The sequence below is a fragment of the Pan troglodytes genome, chromosome 4 (assembly GCF_028858775.2).
Source record: "Pan troglodytes isolate AG18354 chromosome 4, NHGRI_mPanTro3-v2.0_pri, whole genome shotgun sequence".
Taxonomy (NCBI): domain Eukaryota; kingdom Metazoa; phylum Chordata; class Mammalia; order Primates; family Hominidae; genus Pan; species Pan troglodytes.
Window position 1 is genome coordinate 9509512 of NC_072402.2, and position 23162 is coordinate 9532673.

At 40.5% G+C, this 23162-nt stretch overlaps 1 long non-coding RNA gene across 2 annotated transcripts in view; it reads left to right on the plus strand.

Moving 5' to 3' along the window:
• The window catches only part of LOC107974617 (uncharacterized), a 50061-nt gene that overhangs the window by 21947 nt on the left and 4952 nt on the right, over positions 1 to 23162 (plus strand). The window contains exons 2-3 of one of the 2 annotated variants that reach the window (XR_008547870.2): positions 7768 to 7819; positions 19679 to 19842. This is a non-coding gene — a long non-coding RNA (uncharacterized LOC107974617). Of the gene's footprint in view, positions 1 to 7767; positions 7820 to 12551; positions 12665 to 19678; positions 19843 to 23162 lie in introns of those variants that run through there. The other variant, XR_010157143.1, reaches the window with a different exon arrangement.

Consider the following 23162-nt stretch of genomic DNA (forward strand, 5'->3'; position numbering starts at 1 on the left):
ATCCTGCCATTTGCAACAACATACATGGGCCCAGAGAACATTATGCTAAGCAAAATCAGCCAGGTAGAGGAAGACAAATACTGCATGATCTCACTTCTATGTGGAGTCTAAAACTTTGAAGTCACAGAAACAGAGAGAAAAGCTGAGAGGAGGTGGCAATGGAGGGATATTTGTCAAAGGGTATAAAGTTTCAGTTATGCAGGTTGTAAACACTCTGGAAATCTAACGCCCAGCAATGAGATTATAGTTAGCAATACTGTATTATAAATCTTCATAGCTTCCAAAATGTATGCCCTGACTATAAGACCTTTACCACCTATAACATATAAGAATGTTCACCTATTTTCTTCTAATAATTTGTTTTTATATTAAATTTTGGATATATCTAAATTATGAATCTGGCTACATCATATTTTAATGGCTGGCTATTTCCCCCATCAGTATATGTTTCAAAGTACATATCTTTATCACTTACTTAAATGGCTTAATTATTATAAATTCCCTATATAAATATAGGTGTGGTTAGGGGACAATATGCAGGCACAAATTTCTAAGATTTTAATTCCTGCTTTAAATAATATAAATTTGTATATATTTTAATGGAGGATTAGTTTCACTATTTCTCATTTGACAGAGTAAAATTCTCCAGCTGTTTTCACTGTCCTTCCTTAGTGGAATTGTACTTCCCCAATTTCCTGAATTTATACGTGGCAGTATGACATGCTTCAGTCATAAAATGTGAGTAAAAGTGGCACGTGACTCTTCCAGGTGCTGCTGTCTGAGCCAGCAGATTCTTCATCGTGTTCTCTTTTTTCTCTGCCTTCCTGTTCACCTATGTTCCAGACAGTTGGAGTCTCACCGGTGTGGGTTTGGCATGCAAATGACACAAAGCAGATTATGGAATGGCCTGAATGTAGAGTAAAATATTTGCTGTTTTAATTACTGAGATGTGTCACTTGTTGCTAGAGCAAAAATTAGTTTATCTGACGGATACTATAGGTCAGATATGTATTTATTCACTAAAATTTTAGACTATCTCATCAGGTTTAAATATTTTTTACTAGATGGATTGGGCTATTAAGCATATAGAATAATTCAAAATAATAAATAAATTTAGATTATGAATCTTCCTCTGCAAGAGTCTTTCTATTCATGTAAATCTCTTAAGGGGCAATTTTGGGGCTGTTATAGCATAATTTATTTCAACCTTTTCCTAATGAAGAATATATAATTATTTTTATCTTTAATCTGTTAATAGTACTGTAATAAAATTATTTTACATAAACATTTTACTTGACTTCTAATTTATTCTTCATTATAAATGTGTGTAACAGGACCCCTAGATTAAAGATAATAATGATTTTGAGCTTCTATTATCATCAAATAAAACTCTAGAAGAATTGCATGAATTTTCTCTTCCATTAGCTGTATTATTTATGTTGGTATTTTAATACAATTTTGCTATTATTAAATATTATCTTTTCTTTGGTAAAGTGTTCAGGTAGAAAGAGAGAGAAGGAGAGAGAAATACCATATATGTGTGTGTTGAAGAGACTCCCACAAATAAAAAGTGTATAAAAGCCTGGGAAACGTGGTGAAACCCTGTCTGTACAAAAAATACAAACATTAGCTGGGTATAGGTGTGTGTACCTATAGTCCCAGCTACTTGGGGAGCTTGAGGCTTACTTGAGGAGGATCACTTGAACCCAGGAAGTCAAGGTTGCAGTGAGTTGAGGTTGTGCCATTGTGCTCCAGCCTGAGTGACAAAGTGAGACCCTGTCTCAAAACAAACATGTGTATAAAATGTGTGTGTATGTATATAGGTGTGTATGTTTATGTATGTATGTATGTACACACACACACGTTTTAACCTACACAGTGAAATATACAGACGTCCACTTACATACATATTCCCATGCACATATCTACACATACACATACAGTTTTTGACTGTTGATTTCTATGAGTGTTAACAATCATTATTCAGCCAACCTACTTTCATTTGTACCTTTTTACTACCCATAGTCCCTAATCCACTGAAGTATTTTAAAGCAAACCCCAGACATCATATTATTTCACCAATATATTTTCCATTATGAATCTAACAGATAAGGAGGCAATACCATTATTGCAAATAACAAAACTCTAGTGTTTCCTGAATGCCATATAATATTCATTCATTGTTCAAATTTCAGAAAGTGTCAACAAATATTTTTTGGTCTTAGGTTGTTTTTTCTGATCCCTTCTTTGTTTTTCTTGTCATCTATTGGTTATAGAAATCCAGATAATTTGTTCTGTGGGATTTACCACATTGTGAATAAAGTTAATTACTGTTCAAGCTGTCTTTTGTGGTTCCAATGATACAGACAGAAGACAGAGAAATACTGGGTAGAAGAGGATGGTTCCCTCGCAAAGGCCCTACCCTCAAGCCTGGAAACTCATGGCCCTAAATGGGAATATGTATTCCTGTTTTCTTACCCAAATGTTGCCTTTTGGCCCACCACATCCCCCTATCCCGTAACCATATAAACCCCAAACCCAGGTTCCATGAGTAGACAAGCAAACAGAAGAACAGAGGAGCAGAAGAGTGTCATGGCAGAGAAGGAGAGAAGAGTAGGAGCTTCTGAACTTAGAGGCTGGGGGAAGTCAGAGAGGAGATTGGTCACAGGATTACCAGGGGAAGATCATCTTCCTATTCCAACCCCTTTCAACTCCCCATCTATCCTATTGAAAGCAACCTCCATCTGACAATAAAATCTCCTGCATTTACCATCCTTCAATTTGTCCGTGTGACCTGATTCTTCCTGAATGCGGGACAAGAACCTGAGTACCAAGAGGGCACTGAGCTGGTTAACACTTGAGCTGTCTGCAGACAGCAGAGCTAAAAGAGCACTGTAATATGACTGCTGGGGCTTCGGGAGCCACAAGAACCCACCCGTAGACATTACCATGGGGCCGGAGCCCCAAAAGTGCTCACTTTGGCTCCTGAACTTGCCCATCTGCATGCTTCCCCTCCCCTAAGGGGTTTGAGCACACGGAAGCCAAACAAACAAGCCACAGCCCTCTTGCACGTCCTGCAGGGGGCATCAGGGAACTCTCCCATTTCACCAGTACCTTGACTGTCATCTGTAAAGATTGATCACGTAAGTCCCAGGGAAGGTACCACTGAAAGCAACGATGTGCTAGTGGGGATGCTGGTGCCTCCCCCTGAGTGATCTCAGGACACACTCCAATCTCTTTTGTCTTCTTTTTGTGATGTTATCATTGGTAAGTCACTTAGTGTCAGACATATTAGAATATATTTTAAATAAGTAAATCACTATAGATTCAGGAAAATTCATTTTATATCTCTCTCACATCCTTTTACTCCCTTCTCTGATGGTAACACATACTGTGTAATTTTATAGATGTGTGTCTGATAAAATATAGTGAATTTTTATAATTTTATATAAGCAGTCTATTATATATATGTTTTTGTATCAAGATTTTATTTCAACATCTTTCTTAGATTTATCAAGATACATATATAAATATAAAACTATTTATAGAGATATATCACACATTATGCATCCATTAAACTCTAAGTCAAATTTTAAATTTAAAAAATTATTATTAGAAATCAGACTGAAATTAACATACTTGTGCTTATATCCTTGTGAATATGTTACCCATTTAATCTTTGGTATCTCCAAAAGAGTAGAAATTGTGAGATCATAGAAAAATCTACTATTTTGTTTTGTTTTTCGGGTAATGCTAAATAATTATCCAGTGATTATACTTACCTATCTGACCAAACACAGCATATTATGATTCTTATTAATCTACATTCTGGCCAGATATGTTTGTTTCACATCATTATCAAATTGTTGAAACTGCCTTCCCCAATTACTAGGTGAACTGATAATTCATATGTCATTAATGCTTTTGTACTCTACCTTCATAGTTGTTCCATGTTTCCAAGCATTCAGGCAGAGAGGAGGAAACTCCCCTGCCCTTATGGAGATAATGCTTCCATCCCCACACACAGCAGCTGCCCAGACTCTCATGGGTTGTCTGCCTCTCACCTCTGTGTATCTTTAATAGGAAGTGGCCACATACCAGGATAAACCATTGAATTATTATTAGCAAAGTGCTGTGTTCAAAGAGGAGTCTATATTCACTATAGTAATCGTTGAGAAATGGAGCTGATGCCCCTGGGTCGTGAGCAAAGAGAAATCCATGCCATCTTTTCTCTTTACCTCAAGCAACCATAACAACTAGCTTCCTGACAGATCAGACAGTGAGGCTATTCTCTGTATTATACATTGAAAAGATAACTCAGGGGCTGAAGCCAATTTGAAGCCAGTTTGTAAAGCCATTCTCTTTCAGAACGGCTGCTCAAACCCGTTCTAAGGAGAAGGGTGCCTTGCACCAGTCAGTATGGCAGCACAATGGCAGCTTTGCAGCAGGGTGAGGGATAAAGAAACCAACATACTTTGGGCTGCAACACTGCAAAAAGCAGCCATGAAAGGTTGGGGAACCTTTCAGACCCCCTGTTCTTCTACCATTACCTTCCCAGAAGGCAAGATAAGAGGAGGAACTTGCAGGAGTGGAGAAGAAGCTTTCTTCTGCCCCATTTATTGTTTACCTGACCATTTGTTGCAGGCTCTTGCTACTGTTAAAACACCAATTGTTCCTGACATTTCTCCGTTTCCAGCTATTGTGTGTTGTCTAATACATCTCATCCCCATCTTGGACAAAGAGACCATTGATGTAACAACACAGACTTTCCAAGGTGCCATCATGAGCCGTGGATTCTCTCTCAAATATCTGTTTCCCTGCAAAAGGATGATCATTATAGTTTATCACCCATAAAACTACCTCCAGAGCTCTAAAACATAGCGCTCTGAGGAGCAGCCCTGCTTGTCTTTGGGGCTTCGGAAGCAGTGAAACCTTTCCTTCTCTGTACTCTCGCAGCACAGTCATTGTAGGGCAGGGCTGATCGCTGCATGTTTTCAGTTCCTTCTTGAGTATATAATCGACTGTTAAGAATGTGAAGTACTGGCAACATCACCCAGAGTGTCAGCCTTCATCCAATCTGGGAAAAAATAAGCAGTTCCCCTGCTTCTAGTGGGTTTCATCAAGAGGTCAATGGGTCTGTCTTGTGGCAATGCCTCTCAAAACCTTCCCCTTGAACTATTCCTCCAAGCAGAGGAAAGGGAAGTGGGACCACTGAGATACAGGGGTGGCTGGCAATGAAGCTTCAGAAAAAGTGGAATTCATATGTGAATATTTATATCTCATCTGTAAATGTTATCTGGATTTTGTACTGTGTGCCATTATACATTCACCTTTTTAGAAAAATAATATTTTATGTAACCTTTCTTCAAGTAAAATGAGTTATCCCTGAAAGTTCACCATCTCTATCTTGTGGCTTCCTGTTCTTCCTGTGTGTGTCTTACCTTGAAAATTAAGAACTTAGGGTTCTTAGCCTCTCTTACTTAAAAATACTCCTTGAGTGGCAGATAATGGATTGGTTTATCAGTCAATTACAGGTTGGTATGAATAATCTTGATAGTTCCTTTCTAATAAAGTGTTAGTGTAGGAAAAAGGGTGGTGAAATTACGAGGATTCTGTTGAAGTGGGAGTGGAGAATGGATATCACTGAGCGAGGACACAGTGGCAAAGGGCTGAGCAGGAAAACCACTGAATGATTGGGAAGCAAGATGTATTGAGTGTAGTTTAAGGAATCAGTACTGCAGATGAAAAGCTGGCCTTTCTGTTAATAGGTACCAATTTAATAACTGCTATAGAATCAGTTATTTAATTTTACCCGTTGTATTTCCAATCATAATTTGCAATAAAATAGGACATATACCCAACCTAAAATGAAATGGGAGCTAAAAGGAAACAGATATCGACCTTTCTCTTTTATTTCTGTTTCATAGCTGAAAATCCAATGTAAGAGCGAACCCTGAAGTCGCAGCATTCAGGTCTCTGGCGCATGACTTAATGTTCATTAACAATTGCGCTGAATCTTGTTGAAATGATTCTCTCCTGCTGAATTGTTCTCATTCCTTAATTGGCTTTGTTGTTATTGCTTATATGCTTGAATCAAATTACAATACGTGTCACCTATGAAAGTCTCTCAGATAATAGATCTGGTAGCCATTGTGTATTTTGTGATCTTCACAATACAACAGAAGTTGGGCATAAATTTGTGCTATAAAATCTGGCACACGGAAGCCCACATTCAAGTATATTGTGCACCGAAGAAGAATGTTTAGAAGGAGCACCTGGGACCCATCTATACCAGCTCTTCTCAGTTTGTCTGTGCTTTTGCTATGTATACATTTGCTTAATGCAACTTCAGAAAGTTGACCATTACAGAGCAGTGCACCTCTCCTTAGCCCAGTCAGCAGGTCCTTTCCCCTTCTATTCTACTTTCTTATAGCAAAATAGCTTGCCAATTACAAGTGCACAGTTAAGCAGAAGCCTAGCCACTCATATAGCTACAATTGTCCCCAGATTGTGTATTTTTACAACGTGCAAGTTCTGATAGTAATCTTCAGAAGTACTCAGAACACAGAAAGAATATAACTTTAAACATTAAATACTATTAAAGGCTTAGTTAGAACCTATCTTAGTGAAAATAATTCAGAACTTAGAATGTAAAATATTTCAGAATTGTTTGTCAAAGGCAAAATTATGGAGTGAAATATATGATATGAATGGCTATTTGTTTAAGAAGTGACTGGTAAAACCAGAGCAAATGAAGATGTCAGTTTACATATGCATATAGCATGTTCCATGTGGTGGTTTTCATTCTAGGATTTCAAATACAATTTTATTATAAGGAGCTCGTAGTTTTCCATGATGGTTGAGTGGGTCAGGAGAAGGCAAAGTGATGTAGTTCAGCAGATCTCAGCATCAACTTCAGGCTGGAATCATGTAGAGAGTTTTAAATACCACTGTTGGGAGTTGCACCCCACAGGTCTGGTAAGTGGGAGACTAAATATTGTGTTTTTAAAAAAACTCCCAGGAACTTTTAATGTGCAGAAAACTTTGAGACTCACCATATACAGTTCAATTCACACATATTAAGCAGTCATATTCCCTGGTCTATTTTTCTTGTTCCAAAGCCAAGGCTCAAATGTAACTGCCATTTATGACTTTCATTTTGCCAGAGGTCTTCCATGCCCTCATTCACTATTCTCAACTGACTGAGAGTAGTTTCCCAGAACTAAGCTTCTCATGCTTTCCTGGGATTAGGAGTCACCACTGGATGTTATTAAAGTGCAGGTTCCATTTCTGGAGGTCTGGGGTGGGCCCACACCACAGCACCACTAACAAGCCCTCAGGGGATGCTGGGCTCACGGTCCGGGAACCACATTTTGAGTGGCCAAAACCCAGAATTTATTCAACGATCCCTCTTTCTAAACACCATTAAAATGTTTTTTGAATACATTTCTATTAAATTGTGAGGGGGCAACCTTGAATAAACTGTCCATTTATAACCACCAAATTAATTACTATTACGTGGATGTCTGGGTTTCATACTGTTTATATGCAGTGTAAGTATAACAACCATTTCAATGAAATCCTGTCATTTGTGAATCAAATTAACAGGGCAGCTTTCTTGTCTCAGAATTCTGATATGACCCACTCATCAGATCAACATGATGCCACTCTGCACTGCGTGATACCTGATGTCTTCCCCTTCAAGCTGCTGTCATGAAATACCATAGAATGGGTGGCTTATCAACAATAGAAATTTATATCTTGCAGTTCTGGAGACTGGGGAAGTCCAAGATCAAGGCTCCAGCAGATTCAGTATCTGGTAAGAGACCATTTCCTCATAGATAACCATCTTCTCAGTGTATCATCACATATTCGAAGGGGCATAGAAGCTCTGTGGGGTCTCTCTTATGAGGGCTCTAGTCCCATCAGCAAAGGCTCCCCTTTTATGACTTAATCTTCTCCCAAAGACCACCTCCAAATACCATCGCACTGAGCATACAGTTTCAACATAAGAGTTTTGGCTTCAACTTATGAGGGATACAAACTACCAGTCCTATAGCACCTGTTATGATTATGAATCTCAGCCCACAGATACACGTGTATAAGAAATACACCTTTGTTTGCTGTCGCTCCACATAATGCAGTCTCAATTACCAATTCACCAGCCAGGTAGGAGACTTCCTGCTAGCTCCTTGGGATGTGACCCCTGCTCCCAAGGCTTATGCCATAACTCTGGGCCTTTCTCATGCCAAGGCACCTGGTGGTGAGAGAAGAGACCCACAGTTACACAAAACAGCATCAGGTTCCCAAACAGCATCCCGTAGCTCTAGGAGCTACAGCTGTGGGGCGGAGGGCTGACTACACACCCTATATGCTTTGCTTGATTGACTGATTTACAATACTCACTGTGGAGAATATCTACATTCTTAATTATTCTCATTTGTCACAGTTAATTCCAAATAAAATAAACAATAGTACCATGGTGGCCATTCTTTCATACACATCTCGGAGCACTGGGCCAATTTCTGCCTTAGCAGGTGTAATGGCTGGGTCAGAGGATGTGCACACAGAATGGCTTTTGCTAGGAGATGTAACGAGACCGCCAAAAAGTCTCCATCATTTCAGACACTCCTCAGCGGTTTCAGGGGGCCAGTTCCAACAGCCTCACCTTAGAAGCTAGTAAGCCAACACGGGTTAGCTTTCTTTTTGTTTGTCTTCTAACCTAATAATAAATAATGTGAAAGAACAAAGGTTTAGTTCATTTTATTATTTAAATTTGTTATTGGGTAATTTCATAATAACATAATAACATACTGTTATTGATACGGGAGAGTTCCCTTATCCCGCTTGCAGGACATGCCAGGGGTGTGGCTCACTTGCTCAGTGCCCCACTGCTCAAACCCCTGGGGAGAGCATGCAGGCAGACAGGAGCAGAGGTTGTGGGGAATGCTTTTGGGCTCCCACCTCGCGGAAGCGTCTGGCAGTGAGAGTTTACGACTCCTGAAGCCCCCGTGGGTGTGTGTTACAGCGTGTTCTTTCAGCTCTGCAGTCTGCAAACGGCTTGCGTTAATCAGCTCAATTAGGCCCTCTGCCTTATTGCAAGGGCAGAGGGCTTTCTGTATCCCGAGTTTTTGCCCAGTGTACCAGAAAAATCAGATCACACGTGGGCTTGGAGGGTGAGGCTCTCAGCAAGGGGAATGGAGTGGGAAGATGGTCTCCCCTGGAGTTGGGCGGCCCGGAAGCAGGACTCTTCTCCGACTGCCCCAGCTGAACTCCCCTCCGCGTCCACGTTCTTCTGCCGTCTGGTCTTCCGGGTGTCTGCTGGTGTCTGCGGGGGTCTGCTGGTGTCTGCCAGTGTCTGCTGGTGTCTGCCGGTGTGTTCCTCTGCTCTTCTTGATGTCGAGCCGCCTGTATTTGTGCCTACCAGGTCTCAGGTTACTATGGGAACAGGATGGGGGGCGTGGCGGGCCAAAAGGCAACTTTTTGGGCATGAAAACAGAAATGCCTGTCCTCACTTAGGTCTGTGGGCACAGGACCCAGGGTGGAGTACTCACCGGGGACCCCGCCCTTCACTACCCAGCATTTCCCCGGCCCCCTCCCGTATTTTTATGAGCTGAATTGCGTCTTCTCCTCAGATTCCTATATGGAACTCCTAACCTCCAGTACCTCAGACCTTGTTTGAGATAGAGACTTTAAAGAGGTGATTAAGTTAAACTCGATAGTGTCAGTAAGGAGGGCCCTAATCCAATATGACTGCAAGAGGAAATTTGAACACAGACACACACACATAGGAAAGGGTTTGTAAAGACACAGGGAGAAAAATAGCCACCTATAAGCCGAGAAGAGAGGATCCAGAAGAAGCGAATTCTGCCCACGCCTTGATCTCAGGCTTGCAGCTTTCAGAACTGTGAGACGACAGACACATTTCTGTGGTTTAGGCTCCCGGTCCGCTTTACATTGCTAATGCGGCATAGCAAACTGATACATATGCATTCGTAGTTTTTCTACTAGCACTTCATCATTTATTATTTGAAAGCTTGTCATGAAAATGCAAATATTGGTGTCTATTTTCTATTCACTTCATCATGCTTTATCAATGTTTGAATTTAAAAATTTGGAAATGAAAATTAACTAATTGTTTTCTTTAAGGTTTTAACCTTTAGTATTATACTTAGAAAATCCTTATCATGTTATCCTCTATGAACTTATATTTTTCCTCCTAGAACTTTTATGATTTACTACTTTATATTTAAATCCTTAATTACCATGTTTAAATCTTTAATCAGTCTCTAATGCTTGTTTTTCCCCCCATATCAACAGCAGCTGTTACCATTTAAAAAAATCCTCTGGTAATCTCATTATTTAAGTTTGCACAACCCACAATTGTTTATTTAGTAATTTTGAATCAGAGACAGAACAGCAAAATAAGGCAACATCGCTTCCTCAAAGGAAAGATACTTTATCAGGGGAGATGGCTATCTACACAGGCAACTGGAATACAAGTCAGATTGAGATATGTGCTATGTAGAGATGGGAGCATCTCTTGTGGGCACAGAAGGAGGGTGACAGGAGCAGAAATCTCCACAGCAGTAGAGTTTGAGATCAGCCTCAAAACAAGAGAAAAGAAAGAAAGGGGGAGGGGAGGGGAGGGGAGAAGAAGCCAGGCAAACATAATGAAAGGAGTTCTATGCTAAGGAAACTTAAGGAAACTTATTTCATGGAGGCTTCAGGCTTTAAGAAGCATGGCCTCAGATAATGGAAAAAGGGTTCTTCCATCTTGGACCTTGGACGTTGTGTTTCTGGATTATTGGGGATGTGTGGGTTGAAGAAAGAGGAGGAAGCAAAGATGTAATCAAGTTATGGAGAACCATTAATGATGTACTTCGCCATTTGAATTTATCCTATAGCTAAAGGAAAACCATTGAATGACTATGAAGCAAACACAATTCAACTGTCTTTTTCTAAGGAATTAGTACTAGAAATGAAAAATGCCCTTAATGTTAAATGATGGCAATTTTAGTAGCTTCTTTAACTAAAGTTATTTTAATTTTACAATTCACATTTCTAATTACAATTGGCAATTAAAAGTGGGGCATATTCCCAAACCTAAAAGGAGATGTGATCTAATAGGAAACAGATATGAATGAGTGATGTGAATACAAGGTCTCTCTACGTTTCATGAGGTTGCCACAAACAACCTGACCTAGAAGTTCAGCTCATGGAGAAGGGGACATGGAGCTTGTTAAAGGCTGTAGATATATTTAATGGTCATGTGTGAATGATAGAAAAAGCATCAATCTGTAGATTAGACACTGTAAAGCTGTAGAGGACAGAAGTTCCTTGCACGTTGAGAAAGCACCAATTTTTAACACAGTTGTGGTTTCGGGAATGTGTGGGAGAACAGTGGGGTTATGGGCTCAGGTTGCAAATGGCCTCAACAGCCCAACTACAGAGACCATATTATTCAGTAGACACATGATAATCCAAGCATCCTCCTCTCCTTTCTTCAGAGGCCAACACTTGCCAGGTCATGAATAAAAAGGGGCCAGAGTGTATTGAACAGCCCTCCAGCATGTGCCCAGTCTTGGCACTTGCTCTTCAGGTCCACATGCCCCTCCCAGCCAACATCTGATCCTCTCCTCCTACCTACCCATTCCTGCCCTTCCAGCTCCTCCCTGGCCCCTCAATGCCTTTTCCACTTTGCCCTCCCTCATCCTCTCTCTATCCTTCCACTTAACTAACAGCCCCCTGCCCCTCCCTGAGCCACTGCCCTTTCCCTGGTGATGAAGCCACACAGAATGCTTCCAAGGTGGGGAGATCTGGCCTGCCTTGATTGTGCTTCCTTAACTCCCTGTAGCACCACCAATCCAAGGCCCTACAGGTGCATCAGGGCACACCCACTTCCTAGTGTTTTCTCCTGTTCACATCCCCATGACTCGGGGAGCAAAGGCAATTCCTCAACTTCTGCTGGGTCAGGCTCTACCCATCTTTCCAGAAATGGCTCTCAAAACACATCAGCATGGGCTTGCTCTGTAACCCATATCTTCTCCCAGAAGCAAGCGTACCAGTCAGACCCCAGATGTACTCTGGCGTTGCAGGTGCTAGAATGTTCCATAAAGGGTTTTGACATTCCAGTTCCAGCTGCAGAGCCTAGGGCTGACAGAGATGCTAGGGACAATCCCTATCCAGCCCTGTCAGAGATCAGGGCCACTTATCTCTGCCCCCAGTCAAATGTGAGTTACAGCATGCATGCTGTTGTGTACTTCCAAATGCTTCAATGGAGACTGACAAATTAGACACACATACACACACGTACACACAAAAACACCTGTCAAAAACAATTCTCAAAGGTGGTAGAAATTGTTTTCTACCATAATTTTCATGGTCGTATCTGACAGTTGATTTTTTTCAAGTAAATGAGTAATTAGTGTTATTTTCTTCATCCCATGCTATGAAATCCTACCCTTCTGTCTGGCCAGAAATGAGATGCAGAACCACTGGGGTTCATTGACTTGCAATGGGTCCCTTTCTCACTTGCAGGAAACCTGGTTGGGGCTTCAAGAGGAACACCTGCAAGGACCAGCTGACTTCCTGCCCAGACACCCTTGCATTCTCAGCCTCTGCCTGGGAGGAGGAAGAGACACTTCCACATTTCTTGTGACAGGTAGTTTGGAGCCAATGAAAGCTTCCAGCCATGGAAGTGGCATGATCAAATTGGTATCAAACAAAGGAACTTCCCAGTTGCAGGGTGTAGTAGAGGCTTCAGGGAAGGGGGTTTGGAATGAAATAGTTTAGGAGACTGTAACCATGGAGCTGAACTAGGATAAGTACTAGGTGGCCTGTCTGAAATTCAGAAGACTCACTGGAGCTACAGATGTTAGTATTGGGTGATGTGTTATGAAGACCCCCCACCTCCAGCTCACTGTCAAATGCAGACACCCACTCACCTATGTGTGGAGGTTTGTCCTGCACAGACACTGCTGATGACCCAGCCTACCTGCAGCCTCCTGGACACCTGAGGGCCACTGGCATAGTCAAAGCAAAAGCCTTGGGCCGCACTCCCATCTGCTGTAGCTGCCACAGGTTCCCCATCTCAGTGGCAGTTGGTTTCCAGGTGCTCATCCCTTCCTGGCATTGCTAGAGGCTTAGAGGCAGCTGTTTCATGGAGCCTGGTATGTCTCTTGTGAGAAAACATGCGACATTTCTTGCTTGTCTGAACCAACACACCACACTCCCTTGTTAGAGACAATGACATGGCTGGAGAATAATTGAGGTTAGCAAGACTCACTTCTTGTCATGCCTGGACAGCGGTTCTGCTCTTCCTTTTACTTTTTTTCCTGTAGACTTAAACTAGAAGTCACAGCAGTAGCTAATCACGCTGAAAAAAAAATCCTCAATATTTGGATTTTGCTTTTGAATGTATTAAATGTGGTCAGTGGGACCCACACTTTCTTGATGACCTTCCATGAGAAGGAATTCTCTGATCTGGTTGAATAGTTTAAGCCTTATATTTGCAAGAGGCTAAATAATATTCTAGAAAAATAAAATGTTGTTTGAAAAGCAATCATTTATTATAAGTTTGTCAGCTGAGGAAGATAACTAGCATTTTGTTGTGGGCAGGAATTTATATGAGCCAGGAGCGCTAATATGATACTACCCTGGAAGTCAGAGCTTGAAGTTTAGTTACTGTGGAGATCACCCATCTCTCACCTGGAATGCATTTCTGACAATTAACATTAATGGTTGCCATTGTACTTTTGGTCCCTGGGTAGATATCACAGAGAATCTGTGTTCAGGAATTTACACAGAAAATACATCTTGGGGTCAAGTATTTCCATGCCTGAGCCCCACACCCAGAGATTTTTGGTTTACCTGGTCTGTGACTAGTACTGGATATTAGAAGGTTAAAAAGGTTTAACTAGGATTATGAGTCCCTGATTTCATGCCAGGTGGGTATTGAGTGTCAGGCAATTGTTCCAAAGATTCTTTTTGTCTTCTGAGACTTGATTCCAAAACTAATTAAAAATAGTAACAATATTATGGCAATTCTGTTCACACATACTCTTCAAGTTTCCAATTCGCTTTGGAGAAATGAGCTTTCTAGGTTCAATGAGATGTCTACTAAGTTCACGTACCTTTCCTCTCTCCAAGGGTGTCCTTACTTTACCCATATAAGAAGCAGAATTCCTAGGGAATCAAAAGGACCCCAAAGAGTTAATAATTTCACCAAGGCCCTGAGGCCATCTGAGGGCTGACCCAAAAGCCTCAGGTCTCTCCACCACCACAGAGTTTTTTGACTTGTCAACTGAAAAGATTACACTGGGTCACTGTGGCTTTGCCTCTCAACTTGCATTCTCTACCAACAGTTTCTCCACATCATGATCATTGGAGACATTTACAGATGTGTGTTTGTCCTCCTTCCCAGGGCATGGCAGGGCTATATTTCCTTGCCCCTTTAGAAGTTGGCTGACTGATGCGTATCTGATTTCACCATTGCCATGTGAGTGGAAGGAAATGCAGAACTGCCCGGCAGACACCCTAAATGCCAGCATGTCACTTCCCACGTCCTCCCTAACCTGTTGCAGCAAGTGTGGTAACTTCTACCAGGATGTAGCTTTTGCTTTCATTAGCCCAGATGGTGAAAATAAGTAATTCAAAATCTAAGCTATTGGAACTCTACAGTTTTTTTGAACCTTAAAGCAATGTAAATTACTTTAAGGCCCAAGTCATGTGACAGGCAGCTGCAAGCTGTTGTTTATCTGAATTAAGTCTTTTACCTGCATTATTTTGTAAAATGATGTAAATGGTGAAGGATGCCAGGGAAGATCCTTCCTTCTTCCTGTTGACTTTCATTATAGATTAATTTCCCTCTTATCATTCATTTTTCACTTTTTTAATTTTTGTGGGTACATAGTAGGTGTGTATATTTATGGGGTACATGAAATGTTTTGATATAGTCATGCAATGCATAATAATCACATCATAGAGAATGGGATATCCATCCTCTCAAGCATTTATCCTTTGTGTTACAAACAAACCAATTATACTATTTTAGTTATTTTAAAATGTACCATTAAGTTATTATTGATTATAGTCACCCTGCTGTGCCAACAAATAGTAGGTTTTATTCATTATTTCTATTATTTTTGTGCCCATTAATCATCCCCACCTCTCCTCCACCCCTCACTTCCCTTTCCAGCCTCTGGTGATCATTTGTCTACTCTGTATCTCCATGCGTTCAATTGTTTTAATTTTTAGATTCCACAAATAAGGGAGAACATGCAGTGGTTGTCTTTCTGTGTCTGGCTAATTTCACTTAACATAATGATCTCCAGTTCCATCTATGTTGTTGCAAATGACAGCCTCTCATTCTTTCTTATAGTTGAATAGTACTCCATTGTGTATATGTACCACGTTTTCTTTATCCATTCGTCTGTTGATGGACACATAGGTTGCTTCAAATCTTGGTTATTATGAACAGTGCTGCAGTAAACATGAAAATACAGAAATCTCTTTGATATAGTGATTTCCTTTCCTTTGAGTATATACCGAGCAGTGGGATTACTGGATCATATTGTAGCTGGATTTTTTTGTTGAGGAACCTCCAAACTTTTCCCCATAGTAACTGTATTAACTTAAATTCCCAATTTCCACATCCCTAGTGGCATTTGTTATTGCCTGGCTTTTGGCTATAAGCCATTTTGCCATTTTAACTTGCGTGAGATGATATCTCATTGTAGTTTTGATCTGCATTTCCTTGATGATCAATGATCTTAAGCATCTTTTCCTATGTTTGCCACTTGTATGTCTTATGCCTTATTTTCAGAAATGTCTATTCAGACCTCTTGTCTATTTTTGATCGGATTATTGGATTTTTTCCTATAGAGTTGTCTGAGCTCCCTATATATCTGGTTATTGCCCTTGTCAGATGGTTAAGTTGCAAATATTTTCTCCCATTCTGTGGGTTGTCTCTTCACTTTGTTGATTGTTTCCTTTGCTGTACGGAAGTTTTTTAACTTAATGTGATATCATTTGTCTATTTTTGATTTTGTGCTGTGCTTTTAGGGTATTACTTAGGAAATTTTTGCCCAGGCCAATGTCCTGAAGATTTTCCCCAAAGTTTTCTTAGTCTGCAGAAAGTTTGATAGTCTGCAGACTTATTTAAGTCTTTAATCAATTTTTATTTGATTTTTGAATATGACAAGAGATAAGGGCCTCGTTTTCTGTGTGTGCATGTGTGCATATGGATATTCGGTTTTCCCAGCATCATTTATTAAATAGACTGTCCTTTTCCTAGTGTATGTTCTTGGCACCTTTGTCAAAAATGAGTTCACTGTAGGTGTGTAGATTTGTTTCTGGGTTCTCTATTCTGTTCTGTTTTTCTGCCAGTACCGTGCCATTTTGGTTACTATAGCTCTGTAGTACGATTTGAAGTCAGGTAATGTGATTCCTCCTTTTTTTTTTTTTTTTTTTTTTTTTTTTTTTTTTTTTTTTTGCTTAGGGTAGCTTTGGCTATTCTAGGTCTTTTGTGGTTCTATATGAATTTTAGATTTTTTTTCTATTTCTGTGAAGCATTTCACTGGTAGTTCAATATGGATTGCATTGAATCTGTAGGTTGCTGTGGGTAATATGTATATTTTATAAATATGGATTCTTCCAACCCATGAGCATGGAATATCTTTCCATTTTTTTGGTGTCCTCTTCAATTTCTTTCATCAGTGTTTTACAGTTTTCATTGTAGAGATTTTTCATTTCCTTAAGTTAATTCTTAGATATTTAATTTTATATGTGGCTAATGTAAATGGGATCAGTTTTGATTTCTTTTGCAGATTGTTCCCCATTGGGCATATAGAAATGCTACTGATTTTTTATATGTTGATTTTGTATCCTGCAACATAATTGAATTTGTTCATTAGTTCTAAAAGTTTATGGTGTGTGTGTGTGTGTGTGTGTGTGTGTGTGTGTGAAGTCTTCAGGTTTCTCCAAATATAGGATCATATAATCTGCAAGCAAGGATAATTTGATTTCTTTCTTTCCAATTGGGATGCCCTTTATTTCTTTCTCTTGTGTGACTGCTCTAGCTAGGACTTCCAGTACTATGTTGATAACAGTGGTGAAAGGGGGCATCCTTGTCATGTTCCAGATCTTAGAGGAAAGGCTCCAGTTTTTCCCCATTCAGTATGATACTAGCTGTGTGTCTATCATATTTAGCATTTACTGTGTTGAGGAATGTTTCTCCTATACCCATTTTTTAGGGTTTTTGTGATGAAGGGATGTTAAATTTTATCAAATACTTTACAGCATCAATTGAAATGATTATCTGGTTTTTATTCTTCATTCTGTTGATATTATGTTTCATACTGATTGATTTGCATATGTTAAGCCAACCTTGCATCCCAAGGATACACCCCCCTTGGTTAAGATTAATGATCTTTCTACATGTATTGATTGCAGTTAATGCTGGTATTTTGTTGAGAATTTTTGCATCAATATTCATCAGAGATATTGGCCTGTAGCTTTCTTTTTTGATGTGTCTTTGTCTGGTTTTGGTATCAAAGTAATATGGCCTCGTAGAGTTTGGAGGTATTGCTTTCTCCTCAATTTTTTGGAATAGTTTGAGTAGGGTTGGTATTAGTTCTTCTTTAAATGTTTGGTATAATGCAGAAGTGAAGCCATCAGGTCCTAGGATTCTTTATTGGGAGAATTGTTATTAAGGCTTCAATCTCATTACTTTTTATTGATCTGTTCAGGTTTTGGATTTATTTCTGGTTAAATCCTAGTAGGTTGTATGTGTCTAGGAATTTCTCCATTTATTCTAGATTTTCCAATTTATTGGCTCATAGTTGCTCATAGTAGCCTCCAATGGTCCTTTAAATTTCTGCAGTCTCAGTTGTATTGTCTCCTTTTTCATTTCTGATTTTATTTATTTGGGTCTTCTCTCTTTTATTCTTAGTTACTCTGGCTAAGGATTTCTCAATTTTGTTAAACTTTTTTAAAAAATCAACTTTTTTGTTGATCTTTTGTATTTTTTCATTTCAATTTTATTAATTTCTGCTCTGATCTTTATTATTAAAAGGACTTGGGTTTGTGATTTAAGCTGTATCTACTTTAGGAGGCCCTCCATGCCCAGTAATATTGTGGTTCTTGCAGACTCATATAGGTACCACCTTGACGGTCCTGCACAAGATCCGAGAGAATTCTCTGTATTACTAGACAGAGACTCTTGTTCCCTTTTGTTACTTTCTTCCAAAGAAACAGTCTCTCTTTCTGTTCAGAGCCGCCTGAAGCCGGGTGTTAAGTGACACAAGCAGCCCTGTGGCCACCACCACTGTGACTGTGCTGGGTGAGTCCTGAAGCCAGCACAGCACTGGGTCTTGCCCAGGGCCTGCTGTGACCACTCCCTGGATACTGCCTATGTTCACTCAAGGCCCTCAGACTCTACAAGTGGTAAAGCCAGTCAGGCCTGTGTCCTTGCCTTCTTGGCAGCAAGTTACCCAGTCCCCGGGCAGGTCCAGAGGCAAATTCGGGAGCCTGGGACTAGAGTCAAAAACCTTAGAAGTCTACCTGGTGTTCTATCGTACTGCAGGCTGAGTTGGCATTTAAACCACAAGACACAATCATTCCCACTCTTCCCTCCCCTTTCCAGAGGCAGAGGAGCCCCATCCCATGGCCACCGCCACCACAGTTCTACAAGGGGTACTACTGCCAGCCTATGGCTAATGTTCTCCTTAAGGCCCAAGAGCTCTTGAGTCAACTTGTGAATGCTGTCTGGCTTTGGACTCACCCTTCAGGGAAGTGGGCTCTCCTCTGCCCCAGGGCAGGTCCAGAAATGCTGTCCAAGAGACAAGTTCTTGTGTAGGGGACCCCAAAAGCCCAGGTGGTGCTCTGCTCCCCTGTGGCTGAGCTGGTATCTAAGGTACAAGACAAAGTCCCCTTTATTTTTCTCTCTGCTTTTCTCAAACACAAAGAATCTCGCCTCATAGCCACCACAGCTAGGAATGTGCTGAGTGTCAACTGATACCAGCAAGTCTCAGAGCTTCACTAAAGGCTCTCAACATAATACCTGGCTATCACTACTGGTTATTCAGAGGTCAAGTGCTCTTCCCTTAGCAGGTGATGAATCTTGCCAGGACAAGTTCCTTCCCTTCAAGGCAACAGGTTCTTTTCTGGCCCAGGGCATGTGTAGAAATGTTGTCCAGGAGCTAGGGCCTGGAAAGAGGACCTCACAACTCTGACTGGTGCCCTATCCTACTGTGGCTGAGCTGGTATCCAAGATTCAAGACAGAGTCCTCTTTCTTCTCCCCTCTCCACTCCTCAAGTGGAAGAAAAGAGTCCCTTTTAGAGCCCATGAACTGTGCAGCTTGGGGTTAGGAAAGTGGTGATGCCATACCCCCTTAGCTGCCCTGGTTAGTGTCTCAGTAGCTCGCATGCACCAAAGCTGTTGTTTCTGTGCCCAGCTCAGCAATAGGACTCATGTAATACTTGCAGCCCTTGTGCCTAGACTGCCTTTCAAGTTTATTAGGGCCCCAGGGCACTTTAGCCCATGGTGGTGAGGCTTTCAGGAACTTAAATTCACTGCTGGAACTGGTGATTCTATTTGACTAGGGCTGGTTTATATGTTCCCTCTGTAGGTGGGCATCAGTTGAGTTTCATCTGGTTTACCTTTCTGTTTTAACAGGACAGCATTGAGTTCAATGCCTCAAAATTGCTGCGTTCTCCTTCTGCCAGTGCCCAGAGATGCTCCCCACACCACACTGCGCTGCCAGGGGATGTTAGAGGTGATTCAAGACAGTTTTTCCTACCTCTTCAGTGCCTCTTTCAGCAATATGAAGTTAAAACCAGGTACTATGAGAACTCACCTGATTTTTAGTTCTTATGAAGGTGCTTTCCTTGTGTAAATATTTGTTAAATTGTTTTCCTTGCCAGAGGAATGATCAGTGGAGCCTTCTATTCTGCCACCTTTCTCTGCCTCTCTCCAATCCTCTTACCTTTTTCACACAGCCTTCGTGGTTATCACAGTGACTTAAGATGGAATGTTAAATACACTCTTTTATATTGGAAATAAAATGAAAACCAGGTATAAACAAAAGAAACAAGCCACGGAGAAAAGAAAACAAACTTTGAATAATTAATTTATTGTAACTCATAAGCCCAGCGTTGTAGAAAAAATGTTGTCATCCTGTTATATTTCTTTGTCTTCTTCCTGTTAGCAAGAATTTGGCTTTTAACTTCTAAGCACTATCCCTGTTTCTCTGTAGTGGTGCATCCCAGAATGGCCATTCCTAGCTTTTTGATTAAATAAACTCTTTAAAATAGAAATCTGACCCTTTTGATTATTTCAGTTTGGCAGTGTGTTGATTATTACAGGCACAGTATCTTTGCCAGACTTCACTGTATAACCTGGAAACAAACGTGAATTGTTTAAAACCACTGAGATTTTAGAATTGTTTGTTGCTGAAGCACCACCAGTTTTTTTCTGACCGATGCACTGTCACTCAACTTCTGAAACCGCCGTGGGGTATTTTGAAAATGTCTGGTGGCTTGCTGTGAGTAACTTAGTCTAATATGCGATGATGATGATCCTAATACAGTAATGTGTTTGAGTTACCAAAAAGAGATTATTTTTCTTGTGTTACACCTATAAAACATGTTTATGACTTTATTTGGCAATTTGTGGGATTTGGCCAATGTGATTTACAGATTTCAATGTGTTTCAGAGTTTTATGATTCTAGGGCTGAGAATAACAGATTTTCTAGGGATTTTGCCTATCATGACAGCCATAAAAAAAGCAGCAGGATGTACTTTTGCAATCTAGTGGTCATTGATTTGGGCATCAACGCCCACATAACCTGTATGAGAAGCTTCACAGAAAGTCAGTTTCCCCCACTGAGGTTTTATTTTATTGGGTTTAACATTTCATACCTGAGATTTGGTTATTAGCTTTTACATGTGACAGTGAACTAAGTAGATGGCATTTAGCTGAGATCATAGGCTCAAAATTACATTAAAAATTAAGATAGCAAGTTTCATTTACCATAGCTGCTTGCTAATGAAGATATATTACTAATGAAGAAATTTAGCTTGTAACAGGAACTTCCACCTGAGACTGCAAAAAATACAGAAGCCACGAGTAAACTAAGACAAAGGCATGAGAAATTATTCCCAATTAAATATCAATCAGGTATTTTCTGAACCTCAGACTGCAAGAAAAAGTGTCCCTAGTTGTATAACCGAAGAACACAGGCACGGCTCTGTCTGATGTGATCCTAGACTAATTCGAATTTGAAGTTGTCAGTATACTCTCCCCAGTGTTCCTGTCCTTTCAAAATGCAATTGCTTATATCTTTGCTCTTGGTTCATGCCTTCTAAAATAGGGTGATACAAAACCAAACAGCACTCAAACTTTAGAATAACTGCTGTGACAGCAACAAACATGTTCTACATTTGTTCTCTTTATTCTGCTGAAGTTTTGAAAATACTTTGACCTGCCAGAGTCAAAAAGCAGGGCCTATAACTTGTCTGATAGCTGGAACTGCATCTTTCTTGTTAACAGACTCCATGGTGTTTACTTACATTCTAGAAGCACATGGTAAAATTGCAGGAAAAAGTCTTATCCTTTGGTTATTCACAGGAATGCTTTCAAGAATAAGCACAGCATAAAAAGTCATGAAATGGCAATCTCTGAGGCTGGTAAGTTGGAGGCAGTAGTGTGCAAAACAGTGAGGCCAAATGAACAAATGAGGGGATGCCAGGGGCTCATGGAAGGCTAAGGTACTGAAAAATGTTCTCAGCCCAAGGATAGCAGATTGTGGAGTCTCACTATGTTAGTGGACAGCCTGATACCACTCACCTGTTGGGTTGTAGATCAAACAATGAGTCTTGAGAAACCCAGAGGGGAATCTGGTGGAATATTCTGATGCAAAATGATGGTGAATTTTTATAGACCTCAAGCATTAGTCAGTGTATTGTTTCACATGCAGGGTCCTCCTGTCCACAGTAGTTGAGTGTAAACTATATTTTTGGTGTTGATGTTCACTGAGTTCATAAAGAGTATTTATTGCGTGCCTATGTGCTAAACCTAGGGCTATAAAAATAAACAAGTCCAAGGTCTTTTTTTTCCAAGGGGACAAATCTAGTTGGCTCTGAAGGTTTAGATTCTTTATTCTTCTAGGAGTTCATGAGGTAAGTGGCTCAGCAGGTCAGAGTTAATTCAATAGAACAGGCTGATACCAGCCACTGCTAATTCTTCCTGACAAAACCACTTTTAAACAGAGAGCATCCATTGGTACTAGTTACACAAGTGCTCCATGCTCCCAAGCCATATACATATGCAGAGCATCAGAGACGTGAAGGCGCTGTATACCAGCTTGTTGGCCATAGGTATGAAGACTATGATGTTGGGTACTGAGAGTTCAAGGGTGTGTGTGCCTCCTACTTCTCTGATCCTAAGCTTGTCCCCAGTAAACTCCATGCTCTATCTGTACCACATGCTAGTGGTGTTGACAGTAACCCCTTTGCACAGCTCAGGAGGGGCACAGACAAGTAAATAGCCAACCAACGTAGTCTTAAAGCATATAAAACAGCATTATTTTGCACTGCTGAGAAAAAGAGCACTAATACCATCAGCATTCTATGGGGCAGTTTCATGAAGGTTCTGCCGATTAAGGGGGGCCCTAAATACTGAGTAAAATTTGGATAGAGGCAGGGAGGAGGCATTTGGAGTGAAGGCAAGTGGTTGAGAAGAGTGTAAGCTGCTTGGTTGGTGAGAAGCTTTTAGGGCTTGGATGTATGTGCTCTCAGCAAATCACATCTGCCCATTGCTAAGGACGCAGGGAGTAACTGTGCATTGGTTTATGCCACAGCCTTCCTAGAAATATCAACACCAATAGAATAGTTATGAATACGAAATCCTACAACATAGAGCTGAAATGCATCTGAGATCTATTAGAATGGTTTTTTTCTCTTCAAGCTGATTTTTCACCTTTCTTTCAAGGCATTGCTTTCTCTGAAGGGGGCAGCCTTGAGCTTCTATACCTAGCACACACTCTGTTAAACATGCATATATTTTTAAAGTTTGGATTTTACTACATTTTTCTTATAATTTTGGTTTGGTATTTGATAGTAATAGGTAGGTTCTTTACCTTGTTCTCTTCCAGCAAGT